This window comes from Lissotriton vulgaris, chromosome 7, assembly GCF_964263255.1.
Source record: "Lissotriton vulgaris chromosome 7, aLisVul1.2, whole genome shotgun sequence".
In the NCBI taxonomy this organism is placed as follows: Eukaryota; Metazoa; Chordata; class Amphibia; order Caudata; family Salamandridae; genus Lissotriton; species Lissotriton vulgaris.
Window position 1 is genome coordinate 886,041,978 of NC_141695.1, and position 15,531 is coordinate 886,057,508.

Consider the following 15,531-nt stretch of genomic DNA (forward strand, 5'->3'; position numbering starts at 1 on the left):
CTTTTTGTGTATTTGTTCCACAGTGCACTATACATTATGGAAGAAATACTGTTTTAACGAGCATGTACCTATTTAGTGTCCCTTCAGGGGGAGCCGACTGTCTGCGTTCTAAACCATTTTGGTACCTCCAAAAAAGCAACACATCCTACGAAGCGTGCTAGAAACAGGGATGGGGCAAGTCATCCCCTGCGGAAAAAACCCGGTCTTGACTCAACAGACTTGAAAAATTTCAGACCTATATCCAACCTCCCCTACCTCTCTAAAACTCTTGAACGCTGCGTACCTCTGCAACTGACACAGCATCTGGACAACATCAACCTCCTAGACCCCCTCCAGTCTGGCTTTAGACAAGGCTGCAGCACAGAAACCGCAATGCTGAACTTTATAGATGATATCCATAGATCTCTAGACTCAGACAAATGCTGCCTCCTCATTCTCCTTGACCTTTCTGCAGCATTTGATACGGTGGACCACAAACTCCTCATCAAGGCTCTTCAAGAAAGAGCTGGTCTCGGCGAGGTAGTTCTAAAGTGGTTCTCCTCATTTATACACAATCGCACGCAAATAATAAAAATTAAAACTTCACCTCCGAAACCCAGCAAGTCAACAAGGGCATCCCCCAAGGATCGGTGCTCAGCCTTTTAACATCTATATGGAACCGCTCTCCAAGCTACTCAGAAAAGCCAACATCCGCTTCCACTTCTACGCGGATGATACACAGATCTATCTGGAAACTTCCTCTCTCAATGACATCCAAAGACTAAATGATGTCCTGAAAGATGTTCAAGAATGGCTGACAAACAATCACTTGAAACTAAATCCAGACAAGACCGAGACACTCCTCATCTCGAACAAGGAAGACAACCCTCAAATCACCGAATGGCTAAAGGTAATTGATGCGCTCAAAGGGAATCTTACTCCAGCAGACTCTGTTAAATCTCTTGGCGTCACCTTAGACTCTAAACTAAACATGAGGGCGGAATACGCAGCCTTACGGCTGCGACATGCCTGCTACACGGGAGGGGATAGATGTGGCCGGTTATTGGCAAGCAGGCTCCGAATCATGCGCCAACAACAGATAGTGAAAGAACTCTCCTGCCCAGATGGGTATACGGTCACAGAGGACGCAGAGATCGCGGAAACGTTTCGAAAATTCTATGCAACTCTTTATACCAGTGACCCTCTAGACAACCAGGCAGCGGCTGCATATCTGGACTCGATCACACTTCCCTCCCTGGCGCCCTCCCAGGCGGAACACCTTGATAGGGATATCCGCATTGAGGAGGTGATCTCTGCCATAGCCAAACTCAAGCCGGGGAGGGCCCAAGGGCCGGATGGCTTCACGGCCCTTTTTTACAAGTCATTCTGTACAACACTAGCTCCGATTCTCACCCATCTTTTTAATACTTTCTTGGAACCCGGTGCCATTCCCCATGACCTTCTGCGTGCATCCCTCTCAGTCATCCCAAAACCTGGGAAAGACAGAACCAAGTGTGGATCATATAGGCCCATCTCGCTACTTAATGTAGACCTCAAACTATACACGAGCATCCTGGCGGCGCGACTGAGCCCCCACCTACGAGGACTTATAGACCTGGATCAGGCGGGATTCATACCGGACCGCCAAACAGTAGATCACACCAAGAGGGTAACACACCTAGTAGAAAAGACTTCCCGAATCCCCGGGGAGTATATGTTGCTGGTGGTTGACGGCGAGAAGGCGTTCAATCGAGTCCACTGGCTGTACCTAGAGATGGTCCTGAAGAAAATTGGCATCGGAGAGAAATTCTGCACCCTCATTTTTTATTGTTATAAATCCCCTACAGCAGTGGTCTGAGTAAACGGCTATAGCTCACAGAGCTTTGACATCGAGAGAGGCACGAGGCAGGGATACCCACAGTCGTTTCTGCTCTTTGCTTTGTATATGGAGCCATTTGCTCAGAAGATACGCCAAAACGAAACAGCGACAGGAATGTTATGTTATGTTATGTTATGTTATAATGGCTTTTGTAGAGCGCACGGCTACTCAAAAAGAGTGTCCCGGCGCTTTTAGTAAGGAGGGCTACAGTATACTAACATAACACATTAAAAAAGAAAGTATCACAGACAGAAAGAACACAACAAGCAAAAAGGCCTACTGGGTAAACAACCAGGTTTTGAGGCCCTTTCTAAAAGCAAGTAAGCTGGTGGCTCCCCGAAGTATAAGCGGCAGAGAGTTCTACAGCTGTGGCGCCAGTAGTCCAAAGGAGCGACCTCCCAGGCGCGCTCTCTTCACTCGTGGAACAGTCGCCAAAAACAGGGATTCTGACCTCAGAGAGCGAGCCGGATGGTAGAAGGCAAGTCTCTTTTGGAGGTACTTTGCTCCCGTCGCATGAAGGGCCTTGTAGGTCAGGGTCAAAGCCTTAAAGGCGATCCGCTTGCGGATTGGGAGCCAATGCAGGGTCTGCAACAAGCCCGCTGCACTAGCGCGTCTATTCAAGCCAAAGATCGCTCTCGCCGCAGCATTCTGCACAACTTGGAGCCGCTGTAGCAGGTACCCTGGCAGGCCCAGGTACAGAACGTTTGAGTAATCTAGCCTAGAGCCTATCAGGGCCTGCACAGTCAGCTTCCTGTGCTCCTCCGATAAGAGGGGAAGAAACCTCCGCAGCATCCTCAGGAGGCCGAAGCAGATGCCCGACACCCCCTGGATCTGGGACTTCATAGTCAACCCCTTGTCCATCTTGACCCCCAAGTTCTTAGCCATTTGGGATGAACAAGTTGGGGGGAACATATTAATAGGCCACCAAGCCTGCCAGTCTGGCTCCGTGTCACACCCAAAGAAGAGTACCTCGGACTTATCGGAATTGCACTTGAGGCTGTTCAGTTGAAACCATTGGTACACAGCCCCAAGGCAATCCCGGATACTCTCCCCATCAAAGTCTCCTCCTCTCTTACACAAGAAGAGGAGCTGGGTGTCGTCTGCATAGGATACGATCCGGGCCCCAAACGACTCCGCCAACGCCGCCAAAGGGGTCATGAAGATATTAAAGAGGGTCGGGCTCAGAATAGAGCCCTGAGGGACCCCGACTCCCAGAGGCGGCATCACGGCGGAATCTGGCGAGGCCCAGACCGTTTGCCGGCGGCCGGCTAGAAAGGAGGAAAACCAGCTGAGCACCGTCCCCCGTAGTCCAATCTCACATAGTCTTGTGAGAAGGCCATCATGGGGGACGGTGTCGAAAGCCGCCGACAAATCCAGCATCACCAGCATGGCTTTGCCCCCAGTATCCAGAACCCCTTTAATGGTTTCTGAGACCTCGAGGAGCGCAGTCTCCGTGCTGAGATTTGGACGAAAGCCCGACTGGGTGGCATGCAGAATCTCATTCGTCTCTAGAAAATTGGACAGCACCGTCTGCACGTGCTTTTCCACAATTTTCGTGAGAGCCGGCAGCAGAGAGATAGGCCTGTAGTTGACTGGGGCCTTTGGATCCAGACCAGGCTTCTTGAGCAGCGGGATGACCATTGCCTGCTTCCAAGCCTGCGGAACCACTCCCTGGCTCAGCGAGAGATTCAATAACGGGTTAGCCAACGGATTAATCACCTCGGCCAATTTCGCCAGAATTTTAGCAGGGCACGGGTCCAGGGGCGAGCCCGATTTCAAGTTGCCCATAAGTGCTAAAGAGGCGGGCGCAGATATAGGTGGAAACACGCCCAGCGTCAAGCCTGGCGAAGCCGGGGGAGATCGGTTAGCCTCAGAGTTAATCAGCCCCGCGGGTACAGCCGATGGAAAAGAATCCTGTATAAGTTGGATCTTGCTAGTAAAAAAATTAGCAAGATCAGAGGCCCAGGAGTCAGAAGGCCTCTCCTCAGAGGTGTTAGACCGTGGAGATATAAATTCTCGAACTATAGAGAAGATCTCCTTACAGGAATTGGAGGCAGCTTCTATCCTCCCTGCCAGGTAGGCTTTTTTACCCAGGCGAATGTCCCGGTGATAGTCCTTAACCGCACTCTTATAGGTCAGCTTAGCCTCCGAGTCATATTTTACCCGCCAGGCTCTTTCAGCCACCTTGCACTGCTGCCGCCTAGCCGACAGTGCTGCGGTGAACCAAGGGGCGGAAACCTGTTTTGGAGTAAGACGGGGGGCCAATTCCGGGGCAAGATCGTTAAGCCTGTCTGAAAGCCATGCCTGCAAGGACTCCAGATCCTTCGACAGGTCGCCAGAGAGGGGGCAGGGATGATCCAGAGGAGCCTGAGCTAGCATCTCAGGGGTCACTCGATGGTAAGCCCTATGGGGTCGACCCTGCTGCTGTGGGGCAACAACAGCCGATTTAACTGTGCCTTTGATCGAAAATTTAGCAAGCAAATGGTCTGACCATAGTACCGGGATAATCTCTAGCGCCTCAAGAGGGGATGTCGAGAAAACCTGGTCAAGAGTGTGCCCCTTGTCATGCGTCGGCCCCTGCAGATAGGGGAGCAATCCCAGCGGGGCCATAGCCTCTGAGATTTTAATAGCGGCCGAGTCAGATGGATCATCCATCCGAAAGTTGAAATCCCCAGCCACGATGCAGTGTTCCGCTTTCAGGGCCAGTCCCAGTAAGACGGAGTCAAGATCTTCAAAAAACGTTCCGGGTGGGCCAGGCGGTCTATATACCAATAATCCCTTTACTGATTGATGCGGAGCCAGAGCGATAGAAAAAGCAAGGGACTCCGAGCCATGAATGTCCTCCACTGGCAAGATAGAACAAGCTGTGCCTTTCTTCACCACCAGTGCCACTCCACCGCCCCTTCCCTTAGCTCTGTCCTTCCTGAAGATGTTATAATCAGGCGTTTGTTGGCCATACACACACCATTAGCCTCTATGCAGACGATGTCTTACTTACACTTACAACCCACAGACAGCCCTGTCTGCATATATGGCAGAAATAGATGCTTTTGCGGCGGTAGCCGGAATGAAAATGAATACTGACAAATCGATGGCCCTCGACTTATCTCTGAGACCCCCTACCAAGACATACCTGCAGACCCTCTTTCCCCTCCAATGGGCGATGGACGCGGTGCCTTATCTGGGGATCCAGTTGACCCCCACACTCCCCACAATGACAGCAGTCAACTATTACACACTTCAAAGGAAAATACGCGAAGAACTGGGCCGATGGAAAAACCTCCCCCTCTCTTGGTTGGGCAGGATAGCAGCGGTCAAAATGACCATTTTACACCAAATCCTGTACCTCTTCCGAGCACTACCGCTCTAGCCACCCGCAGGATGGATTCGGCAAGCACAAACTGACCTCTCCTGCTTCATCTGGCAAGGTCGGAAGCCGAGAATGAAGAGGGCACTGACCACTTTGGCTCCTGAAGCAGGGGGATTGGGAATACCAGATCTGCACAAGTACTTCCAGGCAGCCCAGCTACGCTATCTGGTGGAATGGAGCAAGTAGGAGTCCAAAAAACACTGGCTATTCCAGGATCAAGCATTGGTAGGGCGCCCACTTCAGGAAATCCCCTTCCTCAGCAAAGCCGCCCGACCGGTTAACCTTTACGCTTAATTCATCACACGGGTTCCACTAAAAGTGTGGGATGCCACTAACACCACACATGAACTCACCACCTTTCCCTTTCCGCTTATGCCCCTGGTCGATAACCCGGACTTCAGTCCGGGCATTGCCAAGGGAGCTTACGCCCATTGGCGATCAGCGGGATGTCGTTGCCTCTGTCACATCTATAGCCCTGAGGATGTGCTCCCCTTTCCACTCTTCAGACAGGAATACAACCTCCCCGAGACGTAGCGGATGCGCTACCTCCAGGTCCACCACTGGGCACTCCAGCCGCAGGTGAGGGAGATGGCAGACAGGCGCCTTCAATTTTGGAAAAGGTGATGGACAGAGTTTCTGAATGATGCAGAATACTCCTACCCAGTCAAGAGATCAGGGCTTGATCCATCACCGTTTTTTAGCTCACTGCACCATCCCAGCTTCAGAACCTGGCTATATGCAAATTAGTCTGTTCCTGTCCCAGTGCATGATGGGAACAGGGCAAACCAAACTACCAAGCCAATTCTTATACTGGGAAGGAGACAAGCTACCGGGGACCGGTTTCTGGCATTTCAGCCTCGTCGGCCCGGCTTGCTTGAATCCTGATGGTGCAATGAGCTAGGGACTCACGTCTGAGTATACCCTCCCACACATAGTGTGGATAAAAATCAATTTTGGAAAAGGTGATGGACAGAGTTTCTGAATGATGCAGAATACTCCTACCCAGTCAAGAGATCAGGGCTTGATCCATCACCGTTTTTTAGCTCACTGCACCATCCCAGCTTCAGAACCTGGCTATATGCAAATTAGTCTGTTCCTGTCCCAGTGCATGATGGGAACAGGGCAAACCAAACTACCAAGCCAATTCTTATACTGGGAAGGAGACAAGCTACCGGGGACCGGTTTCTGGCATTTCAGCCTCGTCGGCCCGGCTTGCTTGAATCCTGATGGTGCAATGAGCTAGGGACTCACGTCTGAGTATACCCTCCCACACATAGTGTGGATAAAAATCAATTTTGGAAAAGGTGATGGACAGAGTTTCTGAATGATGCAGAATACTCCTACCCAGTCAAGAGATCAGGGCTTGATCCATCACCGTTTTTTAGCTCACTGCACCATCCCAGCTTCAGAACCTGGCTATATGCAAATTAGTCTGTTCCTGTCCCAGTGCATGATGGGAACAGGGCAAACCAAACTACCAAGCCAATTCTTATACTGGGAAGGAGACAAGCTACCGGGGACCGGTTTCTGGCATTTCAGCCTCGTCGGCCCGGCTTGCTTGAATCCTGATGGTGCAATGAGCTAGGGACTCACGTCTGAGTATACCCTCCCACACACGGTGTGGATAAAAATCAATTTTGGAAAAGGTGATGGACAGAGTTTCTGAATGATGCAGAATACTCCTACCCAGTCAAGAGATCAGGGCTTGATCCATCACCGTTTTTTAGCTCACTGCACCATCCCAGCTTCAGAACCTGGCTATATGCAAATTAGTCTGTTCCTGTCCCAGTGCATGATGGGAACAGGGCAAACCAAACTACCAAGCCAATTCTTATACTGGGAAGGAGACAAGCTACCGGGGACCGGTTTCTGGCATTTCAGCCTCGTCGGCCCGGCTTGCTTGAATCCTGATGGTGCAATGAGCTAGGGACTCACGTCTGAGTATACCCTCCCACACATAGTGTGGATAAAAATCAATTTTGGAAAAGGTGATGGACAGAGTTTCTGAATGATGCAGAATACTCCTACCCAGTCAAGAGATCAGGGCTTGATCCATCACCGTTTTTTAGCTCACTGCACCATCCCAGCTTCAGAACCTGGCTATATGCAAATTAGTCTGTTCCTGTCCCAGTGCATGATGGGAACAGGGCAAACCAAACTACCAAGCCAATTCTTATACTGGGAAGGAGACAAGCTACCGGGGACCGGTTTCTGGCATTTCAGCCTCGTCGGCCCGGCTTGCTTGAATCCTGATGGTGCAATGAGCTAGGGACTCACGTCTGAGTATACCCTCCCACACATAGTGTGGATAAAAATCAATTTTGGAAAAGGTGATGGACAGAGTTTCTGAATGATGCAGAATACTCCTACCCAGTCAAGAGATCAGGGCTTGATCCATCACCGTTTTTTAGCTCACTGCACCATCCCAGCTTCAGAACCTGGCTATATGCAAATTAGTCTGTTCCTGTCCCAGTGCATGATGGGAACAGGGCAAACCAAACTACCAAGCCAATTCTTATACTGGGAAGGAGACAAGCTACCGGGGACCGGTTTCTGGCATTTCAGCCTCGTCGGCCCGGCTTGCTTGAATCCTGATGGTGCAATGAGCTAGGGACTCACGTCTGAGTATACCCTCCCACACATAGTGTGGATAAAAATCAATTTTGGAAAAGGTGATGGACAGAGTTTCTGAATGATGCAGAATACTCCTACCCAGTCAAGAGATCAGGGCTTGATCCATCACCGTTTTTTAGCTCACTGCACCCTCCCAGCTTCAGAACCTGGCTATATGCAAATTAGTCTGTTCCTGTCCCAGTGCATGATGGGAACAGGGCAAACCAAACTACCAAGCCAATTCTTATACTGGGAAGGAGACAAGCTACCGGGGACCGGTTTCTGGCATTTCAGCCTCGTCGGCCCGGCTTGCTTGAATCCTGATGGTGCAATGAGCTAGGGACTCACGTCTGAGTATACCCTCCCACACATAGTGTGGATAAAAATCAATTTTGGAAAAGGTGATGGACAGAGTTTCTGAATGATGCAGAATACTCCTACCCAGTCAAGAGATCAGGGCTTGATCCATCACCGTTTTTTAGCTCACTGCACCATCCCAGCTTCAGAACCTGGCTATATGCAAATTAGTCTGTTCCTGTCCCAGTGCATGATGGGAACAGGGCAAACCAAACTACCAAGCCAATTCTTATACTGGGAAGGAGACAAGCTACCGGGGACCGGTTTCTGGCATTTCAGCCTCGTCGACCCGGCTTGCTTGAATCCTGATGGTGCAATGAGCTAGGGACTCACGTCTGAGTATACCCTCCCACACATAGTGTGGATAAAAATCAATTTTGGAAAAGGTGATGGACAGAGTTTCTGAATGATGCAGAATACTCCTACCCAGTCAAGAGATCAGGGCTTGATCCATCACCGTTTTTTAGCTCACTGCACCATCCCAGCTTCAGAACCTGGCTATATGCAAATTAGTCTGTTCCTGTCCCAGTGCATGATGGGAACAGGGCAAACCAAACTACCAAGCCAATTCTTATACTGGGAAGGAGACAAGCTACCGGGGACCGGTTTCTGGCATTTCAGCCTCGTCGGCCCGGCTTGCTTGAATCCTGATGGTGCAATGAGCTAGGGACTCACGTCTGAGTATACCCTCCCACACATAGTGTGGATAAAAATCAATTTTGGAAAAGGTGATGGACAGAGTTTCTGAATGATGCAGAATACTCCTACCCAGTCAAGAGATCAGGGCTTGATCCATCACCGTTTTTTAGCTCACTGCACCATCCCAGCTTCAGAACCTGGCTATATGCAAATTAGTCTGTTCCTGTCCCATAGACAGGCGCCTTCAGCCATATGAGAGATGGCTCCTGTCCCGCACCACAGACACCAAATTAATATCTGATCTTTACAAATTCCTTCAACCGCAATCAGTTCACCTTTATAACCCGGGCAGGGACCATTGGGAGCGAGAGCTAGGCAGGACCCTGAGCCACAAAGAATGGGACCAGATCTCCTACAGGGCACGCCACTCAGCATACCACGCCGGACTTACAGAGACACTAAGGCCACCACATACTGGTACTACACCCTGGAACGGATAAGTGAGATGGACCGTAGTAGGGATAAAAACTGCTGGAGGGTCTGTGGACACATAGGCACGCTACTGCACATCTTGTGGGACTGCCCCCTGGTACAGCCGTACTGGACACAGGTGATAGACGACATTGACACACACTTTCACACTGAACTACCTCGCTTTCCTGCCTACATTATACTAGGACTTCTTAACCCCCTGACATACCCTCTGCGCTCACGCAGGGGACACCAGATGGCTATCGCACTAGGCTCCGCAATACAAAATATCCTAATACACTGACGCACCACCACGGTCCCCTCCACTACAGGTTGGCTTCATTGGCTGTGGTGTGTATTGGGGATGGAGAAGATGTTGCTTACTCTTGCCGGGGATATAGATCAATATGAAGAGCTTTGGCAGCCGTTCCGCTCATTATTGGTTACTGAATTCAGAGAACTTACCTGCCCAAGGTATCTCCGCTTGTTGAGACTCACTGGACCAGAAGGGGAGGCCTCATGAAGGGGGGACAGAGGAAGTATACGTCAGGATTTGGTGAGAGAAAGCTGGGAGGGACAGATTCAAGCACTGGGCGGGGGGCGAGGGGAGGGAAGGGCAGGGGGAGTTTGGGGAGTGGGGGGGGGGGTCTTTCGCCTGGTTTGCATTATGTAACACCTCATGTTTCTCCATGCTGCCGTGGGTTAGGAAGATATTGGACTACTATGCTCACTCTATTAAGAATTCTCATAGCCCTTCCCACGTTTAGGATTGCTGATGGCTATGTAACATTTGCATTGACTAACTTGTTTTCCAGGTGCAGATTTCAAATAAAAAGATTTAAACCTAAACTAAACATGATAAAACACATTAAGAACTCGGCCAAAAGTGCATTCTTTAATCTCTTTTAGACTTCTGAACAAAATCAAACCCTACATTCCTAACAAGGATCTCAAACTGGCCACTCAATCTCTGGTACTGTCAAGACTGGACTATGGGAATGCAATCCTATCAGGTATTCCTAAATCGCACTTGGCACCGATCAAAACAACATTACATGCGGCAGCCAGAATAATCACCGGCATCAAAAAATCTGATCACATCTCCCCGGCACTCAAAGAACTCAAATGGCTCCCAGTAGAAATGCGTAGTAACTTCAGAATGGCCTGCCTAACCCCCAAAGCCCTCCATACCGGCAAACCCGAATACTTGGCAAAAAAACTCAAAAAAGCAGGCCAAGTCAGGAATCTGAGAAGCTCTAACTCCTTCCTGCTCATCCTACCTAAAACTAGAAAGAAAAGAACAGCGGACTGCTCTTTCACGGGAAACGTCCCCAAAATCTGGAACTCCACCCCCCCGCACATCAGAACCATACCGTCCTTTGTGGAATTCAAAAGTCAACTCAAATCCCTGTTCCTTATCCGTTCCCTTGGTTGTGGATAACTCGGAACAGACAGCAACCCCTGAACTATGCGACTGCACTGAATCTTGTAACCAAAGAAGTTCTGCATTACAACTATGCACCTCTTACTTTCACACTCGTTGATTGCTAATACCTTTCATATGTCATACTTCTGTTGATTATATGCTTTTCTCTTACTGTGAAGCACTCTGTTACACTCGGGTCTTGCAGCGCTCTAGTAAACTTCCTTAAAAAAAAAATATATATATATATATATTATAACAAAATAGTACTTATCACAAATACAGTACTGTTCTGTCGAAGGGATGGGCGGAAATAGAACTGCGGAGGCCTGATTGGTGGTTGAATTTTTTGTTTTTATTGGAATTATTCAAGAAATATTGGTGGTGGTTAAGTCCAGGATGGTGTAGGTGGTATGGCGATGAAACTTGCTGCTGTTTCTAGTTTCTCTTCCTCTCCTGGGGCTCTTCGCATACCAAGGCTCAGATGGCGTTTCCCCGGGGTCTCTTTCCAAAAAGAAGAAAAGAGCGGTAAGTGGATTGGCCTATCTTATGTGGTTTACTGTCACCACACCCAAAGTGAAGGATTTAATACGGAGAGAAAAGATACTTCAAGTTCTGCACCTAGATCACTATTGTGAGTCTATAACAGAATGCCACGGGTTCTCTACTCACCCAAAAAATCAAATTAGGTCAGGGTATTTATCTACCCCTTATTTGCCCCAATGGTCAGACCATATGGAGTCTGGCTGGCAAATCAAACATTCAACCAAGAGGGGAGGGGAATATAGGGTCTTTTCTCCCCGGATTCAGTTCCAGTTTTAAGGGTGGTAATGTATGAACAATTCCTCTTTTTACTGGGACATAAACAGATTCAAAGAGAAGGAATCAAAAGAAAACCAACACCCAGTCACACTCTCTCATAGTGTATTTACCGATTTTGGGTATTTTTGCCCTTAGCTGGAGTATGCTATTTCCCCTTTAACGAATCCCCCCTTTCCCTTCTTAGTCACTCACTGCGTCTGCCGTAACTTTCTTGAGTTGCAATGGCTGTTCAGCAACCTCGAGGGGCGTCCACCAGTCTTCCGACCAGCTCTCCACGTCCTCCCCGAGGTCTTCTGCTGCTGGCTCCACAATCTCTCGGTCTTCAGGCAGTTCCTCCTTCACGCTCCGATCTGTTGCTTCCTTGCTGGGTTCGGCGTCTTCCTGATTCCGCCTCCATGACGTCTCTTCCTCCCAAGACGTCCTCCTTAAGGTTGTCTGTCCAACCTCTCCTGTTGCGTCACTTGCATCCCATTCGTTGTACTCTTCCCGGCCAACTCCTTTTTCCTGTAGGGGTGAGGGAGGTACGAGGATTAACTCTTTTCGTTCCATCCCCGTACCCGGACCGGCATTTACGGAATGAGGTGAGGCTCTGTCCACCCCCTCACATGTTCATAACTTCAAAAGTTAGAGAAAAATCTCCTCATTGCCTGCCTATGTATTTTGCAACACACATATTACCCCAAACCAAACCAGAATCTTGGCCAATCAAATTCAAAACTTGAGTGCCGCTTAAGCGACCGTACCGAGCAAAAATCTCCAGCCTCCAACTGCCAAGCTCTGAATCGACCTAATGGTCATGTAAGACAAATGCCAAAGGGATCTCAGTTGGGGACCGGTCGCCACCTGGAGGATCAAATCGGGAAAATCAGAAAAGCACTTCAGTCTGCATAGACAAGGGTCTCCTCGTGCAGCATATGTCCTCAGCGAGATTCCAAACCTCCGTCGAGACCACTCCGTCGGGCAGCTGTGTCTCCGATGAGCTCCAAGTGACGGGCCCCAATTTGTAGGAGCAAGCCTTTTCAGAGGCCCACCGAGGCAAGGGTTCTCCCTTCTTTGTCCTTATGTCCTTGGACTAACAAAATGGAGATTGGCATGGAAGCTGTAATATTAAACAAATATTTTATTATCAACACTCATGAGTGGGGACTACATTGATACAGAACCCTCAGGCAATGTATGAGGCAGTTCATGGAATACAGAATCCAAGGTGCTTATATACACCTTTTACTGCAGAGTAAGCATGGAGACTAGAAAAGAGGCGGTACAAGTATACACAAGAATAGCTATTCACAAATATGGACAAGGAGAAAATACTTAGTCAACAGAGAGGGAGGAGTAACAAAACTGCTTGCATCAGTTGAAATAGTCTGACAGTTACACTTAAGACAGGTGCATTTTAACAGCTACAAGCCTTTCTGAGCATGCGCAAGGCTCTGGCTCAGTACTTGAAGGAGTTAACTATGTTGATGACTTAGGCGAAATACAAGGGCAGGCAACAGTGAAGACGGGAGAAGCACATGGCAAGCACTTGGCTAACTAAAATGACTGAAAAGTTTTTTGGAGAAACCAGAAACAGCAGCCACCCAAGACAATCGGGGTGACACAGGCTTCCGGCTAAAATCTTCTTTTACACCTCCACCTCATACCATCCCACCCGAGATCCCAGCATTTGAGCAAGCTGTTTTTAATGACATTGAAGCCTTTGAGGACACAGCTTTGTTCAAGAATATGAAGACCTGTGAGTTCCAGGCTTTAGAATCTTTTATAAATAATCAGAATATTGTCATAAAGCCTGATGACAAAGGCGGAGGCATTGTGGTACAAGATGTGAAGGCATACGATATAGAGTGCAAACGCCTTTTATCTGATGAAGTCAGTTACACACACCTCTTTGTGGATCCTACGCCAACACTTCGGAATACCATCCTGTCCCTAGTGAATGAGGCTGAAGATCAAGGATATATCTCCAAACATGAAGCCGAGTTTCTCACTACCAGCAAAGGTACTATACCATATTTCTACAATCTGCCAAAAACTCATAAGAATAGGTTGCCACCCCAGGGAGACCCATTGTGTCAGGTATGGACTCCCTTTTGGAACAGTTTTCGCAATATTGCAACTTTTTCTTAAAACCCCTGATTCAAGCAACAAGTACTTCCTTGAAAGATACAAAAAGTCTGCTTGCTCTTCTCCAAGTCATCGAGATTACTGAAGACCCTACCTATCTGGTAACTCTAGATATAGAGAGTCTATATACTTGCATTCCGCAGGACTCTACTATCAGAGTGATTGAGGATGCCCTGGCAAACAGCAATTGGGATTACATGATGCCTCAGAAGTTTGTCGTTGACTGTGCCACTCTGGCACTGAAAGAAAATGTTTTTGAATACCAAGGAGTCCTGTACCTCCAATCAACCAGCACTTCAATGGGCAGCACCTTTGCCTCTAGTGTGGCCGGGAGGTGTGTCCATGATTTTGAATGCAGACATACATTGTCTGATCTTGATCCATATCTTCCCTATGTATCCTTCTGGCAAAGGTACATAGATGATGTGCTTATCATCTGGAGAGGCCCTGAAACCATCCTCCCTGAATTTGTCGCCTGGATTAATACATGGGATGCCAATTTGAAATTCACCCATTCATACCACGAGAATGAAATGGTGTTTATTGATGTAGCAATAACCAAAGTTGGCAACAGACTACAAACCAGGACACATCATAAGCCTACAGCTAAGAACAATCTGCTACATTTCACGAGCTACCACCCGCGCCCTTTACGGGAAAATCTCCCTTTCGGCCAATTTTTACGACTAAGAAGAAACTGCAGCGAGGTTGCAGTCTTTAAAAACCAAGCCAATGAACTGACCAAGAAACTTCAGAATCGAGGTTATCCTGATAGGATTCTCAAAAAGAGTTGTAAGAGAGCTCGTAATCAGAACAAAGAAGCTCTTTTGGATGTGAATACTCCCAGAGTCTCAGAACCTCCACCGCTAACGTGTGTGACAACCTTCAGTGCTGCATCAAATGCTGTTAGCAAATCAATTCGAAAGCATTGGAGGATTTTGGAGAGTAATAACCATCACTGGGACAAACCTGTCTTTTCATACAGGTGGACACGCAGTCTCAAGACACCCTGGTCCACACGCGACCTAGGTGTGAAACTCCGGATCTGCAACCTACTGTTCTGAATGCATGGGGCCTTCCTACAGTGGTGGGACACTTCCCCTGTGGATCATGTAGCGTGTGTCATTTGACAACCACATCAAAACACCTTGATCTTGAGCAAGGAAAGCTTTGGCTGCAAAAATACCAACAAAAACTGCGATTCTACCTATGTGGTCTACCTAATTACCTGCCCGTGCAGGCTCAGATACGTGGGGATGACCACTAGAAAGGTCAAACAAGGAATTTGTGAGCATCGTAGCAATGTTTGCTGCAAGAAAAACAGCACAAAACTGACTGATCATTTTCTCCTATTGAAACATATTACCAACAGTTTGCATTGGACAGTGATAGAGCATTTGCCACCAGGAATAACTTCCCAGCAGTCTCTTTTCGAAAAAGAACAGAGGTGGATCTATCGATTAGCTACCCACCTCATGGGATACTGGCCCACATGCATCATTGTGTCATTTTGCATTTCTTAATTTGCGAAAAATAAGGAATCGCAAATTAAGAAGTGCAAAATGCTATGCATCATTTTTTTCGGTATTTCTTTGTGATTCGGTAAAAATCGCAATTTTTACCGAATCCCAAAGAAATACCGAATTCTTAAGTTAATGTTCGCAATTCCCATTGATTCCTATGGGCCAAAAGGCCCATAGGAGTCAATGCAAATTGCGAGTGGCACTTAGAAAATTTCATGGGTGCAGGGGGGGGGTCCAAAGGACCCCCCCATGCACCCCTGAAATGTATTTTTCGCATCATGTTGCACACACACATGTCCTAAGGACATGTGTGTCCGTAACATGAATG